Source organism: Microcaecilia unicolor, chromosome 1 (genome assembly GCF_901765095.1).
Source record: "Microcaecilia unicolor chromosome 1, aMicUni1.1, whole genome shotgun sequence".
NCBI lineage: Eukaryota > Metazoa > Chordata > Amphibia > Gymnophiona > Siphonopidae > Microcaecilia > Microcaecilia unicolor.
Window position 1 is genome coordinate 677,515,461 of NC_044031.1, and position 17,050 is coordinate 677,532,510.

A 17,050-nucleotide genomic window follows, 5' to 3' on the forward strand; every position below is an offset into this window, starting at 1 on the left:
CCAGGCCCCTGTGTCGCTGTTCCCAAGGGTGGATGTGGGGACTTGTGATGCTTGTGAGAGGGGGTGTTGGGGGCTCTGCAATCATGCAAATGCATGCTGGAAAGGGCTCCCCATTCCTCCCCAATGCTCCACAAACCCTAACACCAGGTCTGAGCTGGCATAGGGTTTGATGTGGGAATAGCACCAATGTTTGGTGCACTGCTCGCTGAGCATTGGGGAGGATAGATAATGCCCTGTTTAGAATGCATTTGCATGCTCATTGCATTCAGAGCTGGCAAGCGTGTTGTTACATGTGCTCACTGGCTCTGATTGGGTGGAAGCAAATGCGGGAGATAGTACGACGCTAGAGGCCTCTGGTGCCCACGTTTGCTTCTGATTATCAGGTCATTAGAGATCCTATGTACTTGTCTCAAGCTCTCTTGAATTCAGATACAGTGTTCGATTTCACCATCTCCACTGGAACACTGTTCCATGTATTCACCACTCTTTCCATGAAGAAGTGTTTCCTTTCACCTTTATCTTCTACCTTCTCATTCCAGAGCTTCTTTTCAAATGAAAGAGACTCGCCTCCTGTACCTGTACTAGACTTTCATATTGGACCACTGACAATGGTTTGAAACTGTAAAAATGTATGCATGAAATCATTTATATTGTTACTCATTGCAAAACTTAAGCAGGCATTGATAATGCCCCTAACACAGAATTAAATTATTCTGTCCTGCTTATTTTCGAAAGAGAAGGGCGGCCATCTTCTGACACAAATTGGGAGATGGCTGGCCATCTCTCAAGTCCGGCCCAGTACTTCTCTAAGTATAAGCCACCCACCAGTACTTCTCTAGGTATGAGCCACCCACCAGTACTTCTCCAGGTATAAACCACCTGCCAGTACTTCTCCAGGTATAATCCACCTACTAGTACTTATCTGGGTATAAGCCATCTGCCAGTACTTCTCCGGGTATAAGCCACCCGCCAGTACTTCTCCAGGTATAAGCCACCTGCCAGTACTTCTCTGGGTATAAGCCACCCGCCAATACTTCTCCGAGTATAAGCCACCCGCCAGTACTTCTCTGGGTATAAGCCACCCGCCAGTACTTCTCTGGGTATAAGCCACCTGCCAGTACTTCTCCAGGTATTAGCCACCCGCCAGTTCTTCTCCGGGTATGGCAAATATTCAGTATTGGTATCTGAGCACGTTCCAGCTCCATTTCCAAACCATCCCAATGTCATCTGGATAGTGCTGCTGAAAATCAGTGACTTGCCATTGTGAACAAGCACCTGTTTGAGTAGTGGCTGCTCCTACCTAGATAAATGCCACTGAATATATGTCCCTTTATTTGGGGGTTATTTTTTCAGTCAAATCACAATTTCAAAAGATTTGATAACATGAGATTTGGAAATGTCCTAGAGATCTCTGTTTCATTTTCTCTGTTGGTTTAAAACTTTCAGTACAGCACTCCAGGCTTAGTGGGTTGCATGTTATTAAGAGTACTTTCTGTAATTGAAGTCACACACCCAGGGAGAGCAATCATTACAATACAGCTACAGAGTCGCCAGGGTTGTGTCTTGTGTAACTAAATCTAAATATATAGACATTTCCTCAAGCCTACATGACGCATTAACTTGCTTTTTGCTCTCCAGGGAGTCAAACAAGTTAAAAGGTGTTCTGTAACCCAGAATCACATAACCAGAACAGGTCACTGGCCATTATGTTTTTTAATGTTATCAGCTATATCTTTGATTCAGTCCATTCAGACAACCTGGGGCTCACTGTCTTTGTCGCTGTTTTGTAGTTAGTTAATTGTATGCCAACCTGGGTGTAATTACTGAACAGCAACATTTTTGTGTCACTAGAAAATGGAAAAAGGAAATGAAGAGGCAGGGAAGGGGAAAACCTGTAACATTTGATCCACAGGTAGCTGAAAGATAACCTCTTCCTGTAGGATGCACGAATCTGCAGCTTATCAGCACTGTTTCCGGAAATGCTTGGCACAAAAACAATGCAAGATAGTTTGCCAGCTGGTGTCATTCTATAAATTAAAACACATATAAATAAATAAATACATTTTCACATGAATACTAGAACCCAGCAAAAGTAACCACCAGTGGGAACTGAGTCTACTTCAATAATAAAGCACAGAATTAATAAGTGTGTCGAGTATAATATGTTTGTTATTGTGCATTAAATTGCATAATTATAATTCTATTAAATAAGGATAATTATAATTCCATTTAACTATGAATTAGCCCACAAAACTGTGGGTAGAATACAAAAAAAGATCACTAAGTGTATAATTTAATTTCTGTGGACAAAATGCAATGATCATTTTACAGTTCTGGACACACAACTGAAAAGAGAAAACTGAAAATTTTGGAAACCTTTACTTTGTGTCCAAAATATTTGCTACATCATTGTGGTTCTTATGTTAGTGTTGGTAAATCTGAGAGACTGAAAACATCTCCAGCATTGCCTGGCATAGGTGGGAGGTTCATTCCTGTTATGGCATGCGCAGAACTAATTATAGCACAGCCACTTTAAAACTTGTTGCCAAAACTAGTCACAAATGTATACCGCTCACTACTACCACTGCAAAGACAAAAAAAAGGGTGCACTGGTTGATGTCATGCTCCCCTGAAGCAGCCAGAATGGCCGTCAAAACAAAGATCTTTTGTTGGGAAGAAGCGGATGTGTAATGCAGTTGGTGTTAACTGTTGTAGAAAGCATCTTTGGAGGAATTTATTATATGTGGACATTTGCAGATAAGTGACTGTTTCTTTTCAACCATTAAGCGCATGCCCAATATGTTTTTGTGTGCTGTTCTATCTACACTATTTGTGTAGGATTGGAGTTTTTTAATGCTGATGATTGTGCTTATGACAACTTTAAGAATTTTATTCCGATGTGCTGTCACTTAAGTCTGAGGCTTTTTTTTTTTTCGTCTATGCAGTGGTAGTGCATGACACATTCTGCCTGATATTTAAAACCATTTAACTGGCCAGGAATGCACTTAACCGGCTATCCCAGCAATATTCAGCGGGAGAGCGCCTGTTGTCTCCTGCTGAATATTGCTGCTTAGTGCTTAATGGAAAACCGATTATATCTCATGATATAATCAGCTATCCACTAATATTCAGCGCATCACCTGCTAAGTTTGGTGGACAAATTAGGCCGCCAAAATAGCAGGTATATCTTTGGCTGTTTTAAACTTATTTGGCCAGTGCTAAATATCGAATTGGCCGATTATGCTTAAACTGGCCAAAAATAAACCAGATATTCAATGCTGGTCATTGGAAACGGCCCGGCATTGAATATCTGGGCTCAGTACTGACCATGGGAGGGAACCCGGGTAACTCCCATGGTCGGACTATCTCGCCCATTGTGACTAGCCTTGCAACAAATTTGAGAGTGGCTGTAATTATTTTGCTGCTGCCCTTTGGTTGTATGCACAGAACTAACCCATTTAGAGACATTACCTATAACCATTGCCCCTACCTATAACAAGCCACTGCAATGATAAGTCACTTTGCCCTGGAAGCTACATCTATATCTATGGCTTCCATGCTGTACATTTAGACCAGACAGTACTGTCTGGTTTCAAGGTCATCTCATTCTCTGCTCGTAATGCTCAGTACAACTGAGAATGGCTATGAATCTCAAAATATTTCCTCTGTACTGGACATGGGCCTCTGCATTCTATATAGGTCACCACGGATCCTAGATCCACGTACAAAATAATTAATGAGCTGTAATCATTTAATCAATGGAGTTAGCAAGCACTTAACTGGCATTAATTATGACTTGTGCACAGATCAAGCAGCGTGCTATTCTGTAACACTGCATGCCTAAACTGGCTCATGAGCAACTCAAAATGGGGTGTGGCCATGGAAGGGGCATGGCGGGTCAGAGGTGTTCACAAAATTTAGGAGTAGTGTTATAGAATATCGGGGATCCGTGCCAAACCTGCATGCCAGGATTTAAACAGGTTTTAGCTGGAGTAAGTCTTTGTGACCAAAGTTGAGCATGCAAATCCACTCTAGGCGTTATTTCATAAAGGGTGCTCATCCCGGAGGGTCCTTTATAGAACAGTGCTGAGGGTAGATTTTTCCCGTTGCCTAATTTGCAGCACCATTTACAGAAGCCAGCCCATGCTGGGCTGATACAGATGGATCAGTGCACCAGGGTCTCCAGTTTGATGGGGAACAATGACACCATCCTATGCATTAGAAACTGTGAATGAAGGAAGTCAGGCACAAGACCCAGTTTCACATCTTTGTATTCCTGTGCAATCAAGGTGCCTGGTTATGAAATTACTCTCCACAGATGCTCAACTAGGCGCTTATATGGTTGTTGGTGATATACATGTATAAAACACTTTCCCATTTGGACTAAGAACTGAATTCTCTTATTTGAAATTGAATGTGGGCCTTAAGACGTGGTTTTTTCTTCACAGACTTTGGAAAACTGAAGGGTCCTTTCACTAAGTGGTAAAAGGGGACCTGTGCTAGCATCAGCGTGTGTTTTTGATGCACGCCGAGGCCTCCTTTTACCACAGCAGGTAAAAAGCTGTCTTTGGGAAAAGAAATGGCCGTGCACTAAGTGAACCACTTGCCGTGCAGCCATTTTGGGGAAGAGCACTTACTATGACCCAATGCGGTGACGGTAAGGGCTCCTATGCTAACTTGTTGGTAACTGGGCAGCAGGCAGCGCTGCCTGATTATCACCAGGTAAGCACCAGCGCTACAAAAATAGGAATACTTTTGTAGTGCTGAAAATGTTGCATGCTGGGGGTAGGAACTACTTGCCCGGTGGTAGTTCTGGATCGGTGCACGCAAGCCTGTTGCCACGCACCAACCCTTTAATAAAAGGGCCCCTGAGTGATCAGAAGTCTGATGGGTAGGTTCATCCTGTCTATCTCTTAACTGTTATTCTGTATAAGAGGTAGTTAGGCCCCTTCGCCTGAATCTTCATTCTTTCGCTTTCTTTTTGATAATGTTTGCTTTGTATTTTATTCTGTTTCATTATATGATTTATGCACAGGTCAATACTGAAAGGCACTTATGCTTTTTGAACCAGCACTGAACATATTAAGGGGTAAGTTCTCAAAAGGTCGCTGAAATTTAGGTGCCAGGATAATGCACACTAACGGGAAATTTTAGATATGGCGCAGAATGTTAGGCGCTATTTCCCCGCTGAATTTTCGGTGCAGAAAAGCATTCTGATGAAGCATGGTGCCGAAACAGAGCAGAAACAACAGATCTGTGTGAAAACACACATGCCGATTTATAGAATAGCACCTAAGTGTTTCTGCATGGATCTGCAAAGGGGGTATGGCCATGGGTGGGGCATGGGTGAGTCTGGGCATTCCCTTAAGAGGAATACAGCGTTATAGAATTTGAGAGATCCACAGCCGACTTGTGCACCAGGAATTACATCTGGTTTCAGTTGGTGTAATGCCTCATGTCCAAAGTTGAGCACGGATCACAGTGCTTTGACTGTTACTACTACTTGACATTTCTAAAGCGCTACTAGGGTTACGCAGCGCTGTACAATTTAACATAGAAGGACAGTCCCTGCTCAAAGGAGCTTACAATCTAAAGGACAAATGTACAGTCAGTCAAATAGGGGCAGTCTAGATTTCCTGAAAGGTATAAAGGTTAGGTGCCGAAAGCAACATTGAAGAGGTGGGCTTTGAGCAAGGATTTGAAGATGGGTAGGGAGGGACTGTTCTATAAAGGACACTGATCCCAAAGCGCTCGTTATAGAATACCATTCAGCGCCAATTGTTACCTGCCCTTAATTTTATAGAACTTTTTCTCTAAATGTGAATTCTGTAATGGCAGCTGTGTGCTTAACTGCCGTTAGAGAAAACTAAAATAAGTCTTGTGAGAATCAGAGAAGCCACAGAGCCCAGAATGCAGGGGGGAAGAGAGAAAAGCCAGAGTGGAAAAACTACATATCCCAGAATGCATTGCGGGAGGGGAGGAGGCAGGAGCGTAGAGAACACAGATTTCAGACTGACTGGAAGAATAGGAGAGAGGAGGACAAACGAGTACCTGAGCTGCAGGAGAGGAAAGGAGAGGGGGCTGATTGGGAGATGGAATCAGCTGAGGTGCGGGTGGATGTCAAGAGGTAAAGAGGCAGATGCAGCAACCAAACATAAAAAAATCTAAATCATTAAAGTCCCTAACGATTTTTAAAAAACGAAGAATGCACCAAAAAAAAAAAGTCACACATGCTCAGATCGGTATTCAAACGTACAATGTATCAAAGAATCACAATACACATCGGTAATCGGCCCCTAAATCATGCGCAGAGCAGCCAAGCGTTTTGCTGGCTGCTCTGCGCATGCTGCAAACGTAAAAACAAACAAAAAAAAAAGCCACAACACATACACGTGGCTACCCGGTCAGCAAAATCCAAAAACAAAGGATCGGGAGGGGGCAAGAGCGCTCATCAGGAGCGTCCTGTATGGACGACCTTGCCCCCCCCCCCCGCTGCTCCCCACTTTCCGCCGCTCCCCCCCCCCCCCCCGAAAAAGCAAAATGCTAGCTGGCTGCCCCGGTCCCCATCCCTTCCTGTTCCTGTGTTCTGCAGAGCTAACTCCGCCTCCCGTCATTCTTTCGCACCGTGCCCTGCCCCCGCTGCCCCCCCTGAGGTCGACTACACCGCTCCCCCCCTCCACCGAGACCCCCCTCCCTATTAACGACCCGAGCAGCGCCTCTCACCTCTTTCAGAAGCGCTGCACGGGCAGGAAGATCTATTGTGTTGGTTGTAGAGTCTCCATGACGTCTCTTCTTCCCTGGCCCAGGCCCCGCCTCCTTCTGACGTAGGTTACTTACGTCAGAAGGAGGCGGGGCCTAGGCCAGGGAAGAAGAGACGTCATGGAGGCTCTACAACCAACACAATAGATCTTCCTGCCCGTGTAGCGCTTCTGAAAGAGGTGAGAGGCGCTGCTCGGGTCGTTAATAGGGAGGGGGGTCTCGGTGGAGGGGGGGAGCGGCGTAGTCGACCTCAGGGGGGGCAGCGGGGGCGGGGCACGGGGCGAAAGAATGACGGGAGGCGGAGGTAGCTCTGCAGCACACAGGAACAGGAAGGGAGGGGGACCGGGGCAGCTAGCATTTTGCTTTTTCGGGGGGGGGGGAGCGGCGGAAAGTGGGGAGCAGCAGGGGAGGGGCAAGGCCGTCCATACAGGACGCTCCTGATGAGCGCCCTTGCCCCCTCCCGATCCTTTTTTAATTTTTTTTATTTGATGTGTTTTCTGACGTCCTTTGGACCAATCACAGCGCTTTTAGCTCTGCTAATGCGCTAGGATTGGCTCAAAGTTTGTTTATTTTTTCACTTAATGATTTTTCCTGGCACAGAGCTGTCCTAACGAGAGGTCCAGACCTCTCGTTAGATTTCCTGCCTTTTTCCTGCGTAAAGGCAATCGGAAAAGGTTAGTGCATGTCGTTTCAATGGGGTTTTCACACTAATTGCTCATCTCCATTCCGTTTTCGTTAGCTGCTGGCTTCCTCGGTAAAAGCCCTTTGATGCATGCAACGGATCAAATTTTCCTCGTTGGAGGGTCATTAAAGGCTCATTTAGCTTTAGTGCATCTGCCTCAAAGTGTTGACAAATGAGGGTGGTGGATCTTTAAAGCCTGGCTAAGCTGTGCTGTGTAAAAAGCCTAGCTAAGCTGAACTGTTTGAGGCCTTGCTGAAGAGGGCGGTGTTTGAAAGCTGGGCTAGCTGAACTTTGGAGAGAAAGTCTGGCTAAGCTGGGCTGTGTTTAAAGCTTAGCTAAGTTGAACTGTTTTGAGGCCTTGCTGAAGAGGGCAGTGGGAGAAAGCCTGGCTAGCCAAACTGTGTTGGAAGCCTGGCTAGCAGAACTGTGTTTAAAGCCTGACTAGCTGAACTTTGTTGGAAAGCCTGGCTAGTCGAACTGTGTTTGAAGCCCGGCTAGCAGAACTGTGTTTAAAGCCTGACTAGCTGAACTTTGTTGGAAAGCCTGGCTAGTCGAACTGTGTTTGAAGCCCGGCTAGCAGAACTGTGTTTGAAAGCTGGGCTAGCTGAACTTTGGAGAGAAAGCCTGGCTAAGCTGGGCTGTGTTTAAAGCCTGACTAGCTGAACTTTGTTTAAAAGACTGGCAAGCTGAACTGTGTTGCCCCGCCTTGCTAGCGGAACTGTGTGGCAGTGAGAGCGAACTGCACGGACGAGTGTGGAGTCGGAAGCAGACAGCACGGATAAGGGAGAGAGACAATTACGCGGCCGAGAGGAGCGGCTGACAGTCTGCATTTACACACCTAACTTTAGGTACGAACACTTACGCCAGCTCAGTGGCCTCGACCCGCCCATGCCTCTCCTAGGCCCATGCCCTTCTTGAAGTTGAGCGCTGTGGAATTTCAGCGTGCAACTTATAGAATAGTGACTAAGGGGAGTTATGTGTGTGACTGCTAATTAGTGCCAATTAAGGTCAATTATAGCCAATAATTGGCTGTTAGCTCCAATTAACAGTCAGATCTCGAAACTGGTACAAGCATGTTTTTTTCCTGAGTAAGTTAAAACCATCATTGCCAAAGTAGCATTTTCAGATTGCATTTCGGAGTTTAGTGCTTACAAAGTTAGATTACTGTAATAGCCTTTTATTGGGCATTACAGGGGCCAGAATTCATGCACTGCGGGTGGTTCAGCATGGTTTTTGGTTTAGGATGTTTTGAGTCTGTTACAGGTGCAGTAAAAGCTCTTCACTGGTTACCAATTGTATATAGAGTTCGTTTTAAGTTGTTATCACTGGTTTTAAAGACTTTGCATGATTCAGTTCCAGAATATTTTAGGAAGGTATTACAATGGTTGTACTTACAAGCACTTAAATGATTGTTCCTTAAGTGCTTGCGTTCCTCTGTTGTAGCTAAGACAGCATTATCTTATGCTGGTCCCAGTGGGTGGAATGATTTACTGTTCAGTCTTCTTCTGCTACAGAAGTTTGACATTTTTAAGAAACAACTTAAGGCACTCTTGTTTGCACAAGCATATTTAGGGGTTTAACTCAGTGTTTCTGTATTTTATGAAGATGAAAGAGTTATATGCTGATTATGTTTTTTGTATGTGATTTTGTCATATTACTGTGTTTGTTTTTCTTGTAACCCGCCTAGTTAATAGGTGGGCTATAAATATTTTAAATAAATAAATACGTTATGTGAGCAACTGACCTTATGTGCAGTAGTGGGAAATTTGAGCGAGCAAGTTTATGGAACCAGTAGGTAAGTGCTGTGTATTTTAATGTATAATTTTGGACATAGACATTGTTATGTCCAGAATTATATGAACAAATAGGGGGCCTCAGAGCAGATGCAAATTCATGTGCTTCCTTCTGCTAGGGTAATTTTATGAAGACACATAAGTACACACATTGCCTTCATAAAGTAGACACAACATACTGTATCCCCCAGATCAGTGGCGTAGCCAGAAGGCAATTTTTAGGTGGGCCAACAGGTTGGATGGATGGGCACTAGAGAAACATCTGCCACCTGATATGCCCTGCCCATGCCCCAACTCCTACCGCACACCTACCCCACTCCCAATAACTTCAATGGGAGTAGCAGTGCTGGCCTCAGTGGCTGCATGCCACATTGAGAGGTAGGGAAAATATAAGAGGGTGCACTCTTCTTCCTCCACTGAGCTGCGGTCCTCTAACACACATATGCTTCCCCCAAATATGCCCTAAATATTACAGTGGGGCCCTAAAATATCAATACATCAAGAAAACTGAGCAAGCCAAAGTACTATAGAATACTACATAGAAAATTGATGCTAACAGAATACTTTGGTCACACACACAGAACACAAAAAACAAATACAGAATAAGTTACCACAAACTATAAACAAATTAAATCAAAATCCCAAGAGGCCAGACTTTCCATTTAGCACAGTACAGAGAAATACAAAGAGATACATTTTCTCCTATCCTGTGCAAAATATGATAGCACATGCAAGAGACAGTGTTAGGGGAGGTACAACTAGGGCAACTGCATTTGGCCCCCTAGCCAGAGAGAACCCCCCCAGGCCAGCTGGAAGCTGAAGAAGGTGCAGCCTGTTAGTAAGCTTTGGGGTCTCCTCCTAAATATCTGCCTTGGGCCCCAGCCATATTCTAACACCAGTTCTGGCAGGATGTACATTTCAAATCTGACATATTCTAGTCACAAAATAGAAAAATAAAATTCTTTTTTCTACCTTTTATTGTCTGCTCATTTTTGTTTTTCCACGTCATGTTGGTCCCAGGCTCTGGTTTCTACATCCTTCTGTCTTCTCTTAACTCACTCACCAAGGTCTCATGTCCATTTGATATTTCTACTCTCTCTCCATGTCCACTATCCATCTTCTTCCATCTCTGTACCTCTATCTTCCTCCATGTTTAGTATCTCCCTTTCTTTGTGTCCCTATATTTCTCTGTCCAGCTTCTCCCCTCTCTTTGTCCCCAGTGCCATTATATCTCTACCCTCTCTGACCCTACCCCATCTCTCCCTCTCACTCCCTCCCCTTTCCAGCATCTGGTTTGGTTGCTTGATTCCCTGTCTGCCTGCCTATCCACCCACCCCGCCCTCCCTTCCTCCCTCATGCTGTAGGTTTAGTATTTGTTCCCTTTTCCTTCATCTCCTTGGTCTGGTATCTGTGTTTCCCTTCCCTCCCTCCTTGTGCTGTACCAGCAGTTCTCCCTTCCCTCCAGTTCTCCTCCCCCTCTTCCTCCCACGTCCAGCAGCTCTCTCCCTTCCATCCAGATGCCCTCCTCCTCTTCCTCCCACATCCAGCAGCTCTTTCTCTCTAGCTCCCTCCTCCTCCTCCCACATCCAGCAGCTCTCTCCCTTCCATCCAGTCCCCTCCTCCTCTTCCTCCCATGTCCAGCAGCTCTCTCCCTTCCCTCCAGTCCCTTCTTCCTCTTCCTCCCTTGTCCAGCAGCTCTCCAACCCCTTCCTCCTCTTCCTCCCATGTCCAGCACCTCTCTCCCTTTCCTCCAGCCCCTTCCGCCTCTCCCTGCCATGTCCAGCAGCTCCCTCCTCTTCCTCCCACATCCAGTAGCTCTCTCCCTTCCCTCCAATCCCCTTCCTCCCACAAGTCCGACTCGGGCAAAACTATCCCTTCCCTCCAGCCCCCCCCCCCCCGTCCTACCTCCAAAGGTCAAGCATTTACTTTAGTTCTGCCCTCCAGGCCCGCCCATCCAACATCCTTTGCTCGCTGTCGCTGCCTTTTCTCCTGCGGCTCTGGGTATGGCGTCCGGGAGGCAGCATTCAGAGTTGCCTGCCTACCTGCCCTGAAATTCTTCTTCTCCCCAGGCTCTGCTGCCTCGGTCCCTGCATTCTGTTTTTCACCTGTCGCGCAGCGCTGCCATTCACACAGTCAGCTCCGCTCCCCTTTGCCGCGTCCATCCAGCCCTCTCTGATGCACTTCCTGTTTACGTAGGGCCAGAAGGTTGCGGTAGGGGGGAGCGGAGTTACCTGTGTGAATGGCAGCGCTGCACATCGGGCAAAAAAGAGAATGCAGCGGAGCCTGGGGAGAAGAATTATTTCAGGGCAGGCACATAGGCTACGCTGAACGCTGCCTCCCGGATGGCCATACCTTGATCCGCGGAAGAAAAGGCAGTGACAGCAAGCTAAGGATGTTGGATGGGCGGGCCTGGAGGGAAAGTGGCTGGGCCTGGGCCCATCCAGGTCCATCCGTGGCTACGCCCCTGCCCCAGATTCTATATGGTTTGCCCAAAGTTGGGCACCGGAATTTGCTCATGAACCCATGATCCATGCGCAACTTAATGAGGTAATGGGCACCAATTGGCTACTTAATTGTTTCTGGACAATGAGAAAACTTAGATAAATTAGAAAATTAGAAAATTTTTGACACAAGAGCACTTTAGATTTGTCATGGTCTGTCACGGGATGTCGTGAGCGACCTAGGCACAGCCACCAGTTGTGAGCCCTTGTGCTGATCCTAGAGCAGAAGTTCCAGGCCCAAAGGCGTGGGATCAGTTCTAGCATAGGCAGTCAGAAAGTCCAGTGCTTCACCTGCGATAGCCGCCATTCCCCAGAGGTTAAGCCTCTGAGTGCAGGTGGCCGGCATGACTTCTGGAGGATCTGGGCAGCAGAACTACCAGGAAGGGGACCAGACTAGGCAGCAAGAGAGCGAGGCAGACAGCCACCACAGATAGAGTCAGGTCTCAGCCAAGATCCAGGCGGTCACCAAGCAGGAACCACAGGTTCAAACAGAGGTCTAGGCAGGTAACAATCAGGAATAAAGGTCGATACGCACCCAGACTGTTGTAGGCGCCCTGGAGGAAAAGAATCAACAGCGTCATGGGCGTGTGAGTCTGGCTCCGCACGTAACACTCCAGGTTTGTGACAAGATTGATTTTGAAGGCCCTGATTTTATCTAAATTAGATAACTGCGACATAATGTATGCAGGATATATGCAAAGGCCCTGTTTATTTTTATATCTTTTTATTAAACAAAGGCCCTATTAAATAAAACTTAAGACTGTGCAGAATGCTGCAGTGAGACTGATTTACTCAAGTAGGAAATCTGACAGAATGACTCCTTTGTATGTTCAGCTTCATTGGTTGCCTGTAGAGGCCAGAGTATTGTTTAAGTTATACTGCATGATTTTCAAGATTCGACAAGGAATAGCTCCTATCTTTATGATTCATTTACTTGATTTTTCATGTGTCTTCTGCAAACATTCTTTATGATCTTTGAACCAACTATGTTTTCCAGATCCTAAAGGAAAAGATCAAAGAAATTTGTAATTCCCTCTTTTCTTTGCTTAGAATGTACTATCAGAGAATTTAAGAACAGAGTATAATTTTATGTATTTAGGAAAACGATAAAAACTACTCTTTTTTTGTGACTATCAAGCTCATTTTCAAAAGAGATGGACGTCCAAAAAGTGACATAAATTGGCATTTGGACATCCATCTCACAGAAACATCCAAATCGGTATAATCGAAACCGCATTTTGGACGTCTTTTTCAGAAGTCCGTCGGAAGAACGTCCAAATCTCAAGGGGGTGTATCGGGGGCGTGTTCAAGATGGGACTTGGGCATTCCTAAGACTTGGACATCTTTGAGCCATAATGGAACAAAGCAAAAATGTCCAGCACTAAAACTTGGACGTTTTGAGCTAGACCTATTTTTCTTACGAATAAGGCACAAAAAGGTGCCCCAAATGACCAAATCACTGGAGGGAATCAGGGATGACTTCCCCTTACTCCCCCAGTGGTCACTAACCCCCTCCCACCCCAAAAAACTGTGTTGAAGAACATTACTTGCCAGCCTCAGATGGATGTCATACTCAGGTCCATGATAGCAGCATGCAGGTCCCTGGAGTAGTTTAGTACACTTCAGACAGGTGAACCCAGGCCCATCCCCCCACTACCTGTTACACTTGTGCAGGAAACTGTGAGCCCTCCAAAACCCACCAGAAACCCACTGTACCCACATATAGCTGCCCCCTTCATCCGTAAGGGCTATGGTAGTGGTGTACAGTTGAGGGTAGTGGGTTTTGGGGGGGCTCAGCACACAAGGTAAGGGAGCTGTGTACCTGGGAGCATTTTATGAAGTCCACTGCAGTGCCCCCTAGGGTGCCTGATTGCTGTCCTGGCATGTCAGGGTGACCAATCTATGAAAAATGCTGGCTTCTCCCACATCCCAATGGCTTGCCTTTGGACGTTTTAGACTTGGATGTCTTTTTTCCGAAAATGGCCAAAAATCAAAGATGTCCAAATCGCAAAACGTCCAAATCGCAGGATGTCCATGGTATTTTCGAACACAAAAGATGGACGTCCATCTTTTTCGAAAATGACCTCCTTCCCGCTCTGGAATTTGGACGTCTTTGTAAAACGTCCAAATTCTGACTTAGATGTTTCTTTTGAAAATGCCCCTGGATTCTATTTGCAGATGTTGTAAAAATGTTTTTATATGGTTCTGGGTGTTTATCTAGTTTTTCTTATTTATGATCCGCTTTGAACTCATTGGATATTAGCAGAATACAAGAATAGAGTGTAATCTGCCCTGTGCACTATTCTGCAACTTACATAAGTACATAAGTATTGCCACACTGGGACAGACCAAAGGTCCATCAAGTCCAGTATCCTGTTTCCAACAGTGGCCAATCCAGGTCACAAATACCTGGCAAGATCCCAGAAAAGTTCAATACATTTTATGATGCTTATCCCAGAACTAAGCAGTGGAGGAGTGGCCTAGTGGTAAGGGTGGTGGACTTTGGTCCTGAGGAACTGAGTTCAATTCCCACTTCAAGCACAGGCAGCTCCTTGTGACTCTGGGCAAGTCACTTAACCGTCCATTGCCCCATGTAAGCTGCATTAAGCCTGCCATGAGTGGGAAAGCGCAGGGCACAAATTTAACAAAAATAAATAATAATGGTGTATGGACTTTTCCTTTAGGAAGTTGTCCAGACCCTTTTTAAACCCCGCTAAGCTAACCGCCTTTACCACTTTCTCTGGCAACTTGGTGCCTAACTTTTCCTGTGCACAACCCAAAAGGGGACATGCCTGTGGGAGGGGCATAGGTGGGCCATGGGCATTCTTAAAAGTTAGATGCCAGGTTATAAAATAATGCTGGTCAGCATGTAACTTTGGATGCTGAACTTGCACCTATTTCTATCAGGTGTAAGTCTGGCACCCAAAGTTAGGCGCAATTTACACGCTATGCTGGCATTCTGTAAAGGTCAGGTGCCCTTTATAGAATAGGGGCTCAGTGCTGAACTTTTTGGCATCTAGCTTTTGGTGTTGTATATAGAATTCCCTCCTGTGTGCCTAAGTGCCTACATAGCCTAGGCACCCTCTTCTAAAATTACCCTTGAAAAGTTCAGGTGGAAGACTTGCAGCCAGAGGGTGTTGTTTTTAAGAGCAAAGATTGAGGTCTACAAAATCTTGAGTGGTGTAGAACAAGTAGAAGTAAATCGATTGTTTGCTCGTTCCAAAAGTACAAAGACTAGGGGACACTCAAGGAAGTTACATGGAAATACTTTTAAAACAAATAGGAGGAAATATTTTTTCACTCAACGAATAGTTAAACTCTGGAACTCTTTGCTGGAGGATGTGGTAACAGTGGTTAGTGTATCTAGGTTTAAAAAAGGTTTGGACAGATTCCTGGAGGAAAAGTCCATGGTCTGCTATTGAGACAGACATGGGAAGCAACTGCTTGCCCTGGGATTTGTAGTATGGAGTGTTGCCACAATTTAGGTTTCTGCAAGGTACTTGTGACCCGGCTTGGCCACTGTTTGGAAAACATGATACTGGGCAAGATGGACCATTGGTCTGACCCAGTATGGCTTCTCTTATATTCTTATGGTAAGATCATGAAAATGTCCTTTAATTATTTAATAAGAGACCAGCATTATAGAACATTGAAATGTAAATCTATACTGTATATTCAGGGCCACTATCACTGGTTACCGATTGAAGCTAGGGTCCTCTTTAAATTGGCCTGTTTTCTCTAAAAGTACTACATGGCTTTGCACCAAAATATTTCTACTCTCATTTTCATTGCGCAGTTTCTTCTAGGGCTAGGAGAATTTCTATTTGATAAGTAATACTTATGATAGTTTTTTTTCTCTTTTTGATTTGCTTTTAATATTTTTATTTTTGTACTTTATGACATGTAATGGTTTAGGTATTTTAATTATGTATTTTAATGTATTCTTGCATTTCCTTTTGTATAATATCTAGTCTTTTGTACATCTTATTGAGGGGGTCTTTTACAAAGCGGTGGTAAGCCCAACGCAGACTTACCGCTCACTAATCTGGAACTACCGCTGGCCCAACACGGCCACCGGCGGTAAATCCAGCTGGAGCGTGCACTATTTCTGGTGCTCTGGAAATTTGTTTCTGTAGCACGGCGCTAAGCCGGCGGTAAGCAGGCATCACCGCGCACTACCCGGTTACCACCGGGTTTACCACAGGAGCCCTTGGTAGCGGTAAGTGCTCCCTGCCACATGGCCACGCTGTAGGGATGATCTTACCATGTGGCCATTTTTTGGGGCATTTTACCGATTGTGGTAAAAAGGGCCCTGGCAAGTGAGAAAAATGGCCCCCGCCACTACTGCAGGGTCCTTTTTCCCACAGCTTAGCAAAAGGACCCCGCAACCCATTATTTATTTATTTAATTTATTTATTAGGATTTATTTACCGCCTTTTTGAAGGAATTCATGCAAGGCGGTGTACAGGAGCTTAACCGAGATTGGATAGCAGAGCCGGTAGTGGGAGGCGGGGCTGGAGGTTGGGAGGCGGAGATAGTGCGGGGCAGACTTATACGGTCTGTTGCAGAGCCAGTGGTGGGAGGCGGGACTGGAGGTTGGGAGGCAGGGATAGTGCTGGGCAGACTTATACGGTCTGTGCCAGAGCCGGTGGTGGGAGGCGGGACTGGAGGTTGGGAGGCAGGGATAGTGCTGGGCAGACTTATACGGTCTGTGCCAGAGCCGGTGGTTGGGAGGCGGGGATAGTGCTGGGCAGACTTATACAGTCTGTGCCCTGAAGAGCATAGGTACAAATCAAAGTAGGGTATACACAAAAAGTAGCACATATGAGTTGTCTTGTTGGGCAGACTGGATGGACCGTGCAGGTCTTTTTCTGCCGTCATCTACTATGTTACTATGTTACTATGTAAGTAAGAATAGATCAAACATGAGCAATAGGCAATTACAGCAGTAAAAATATTCAACTAACAATACGAAGTATGGCATGGTATTCTACTTGCAATGTCAACACAATACGTAATAGAACATTATAATTGGTAGTGAAGGGTAAGGCAAAGTTGTAACATATAGATGGGTAAGAAAGTAGGAAGAGTTAGAAAGTAAGGTGACTGATTTGAAGAAAGTTGCACATGAGGTCAGAGAGATGGTTAAATATTATCTCAGCTAGGGTAGGAGTGGATAAACATGTCCCACTACAGTATGTGCAGCCTGAGTCAATCCTTGTGTGTGAGTGAGACTAACAAGTTAGTTACTAGCGGTTAATAAGTATTATATTGATATTAATAATAATGCTAATCTTTTTACCTTCCCCTCCTTT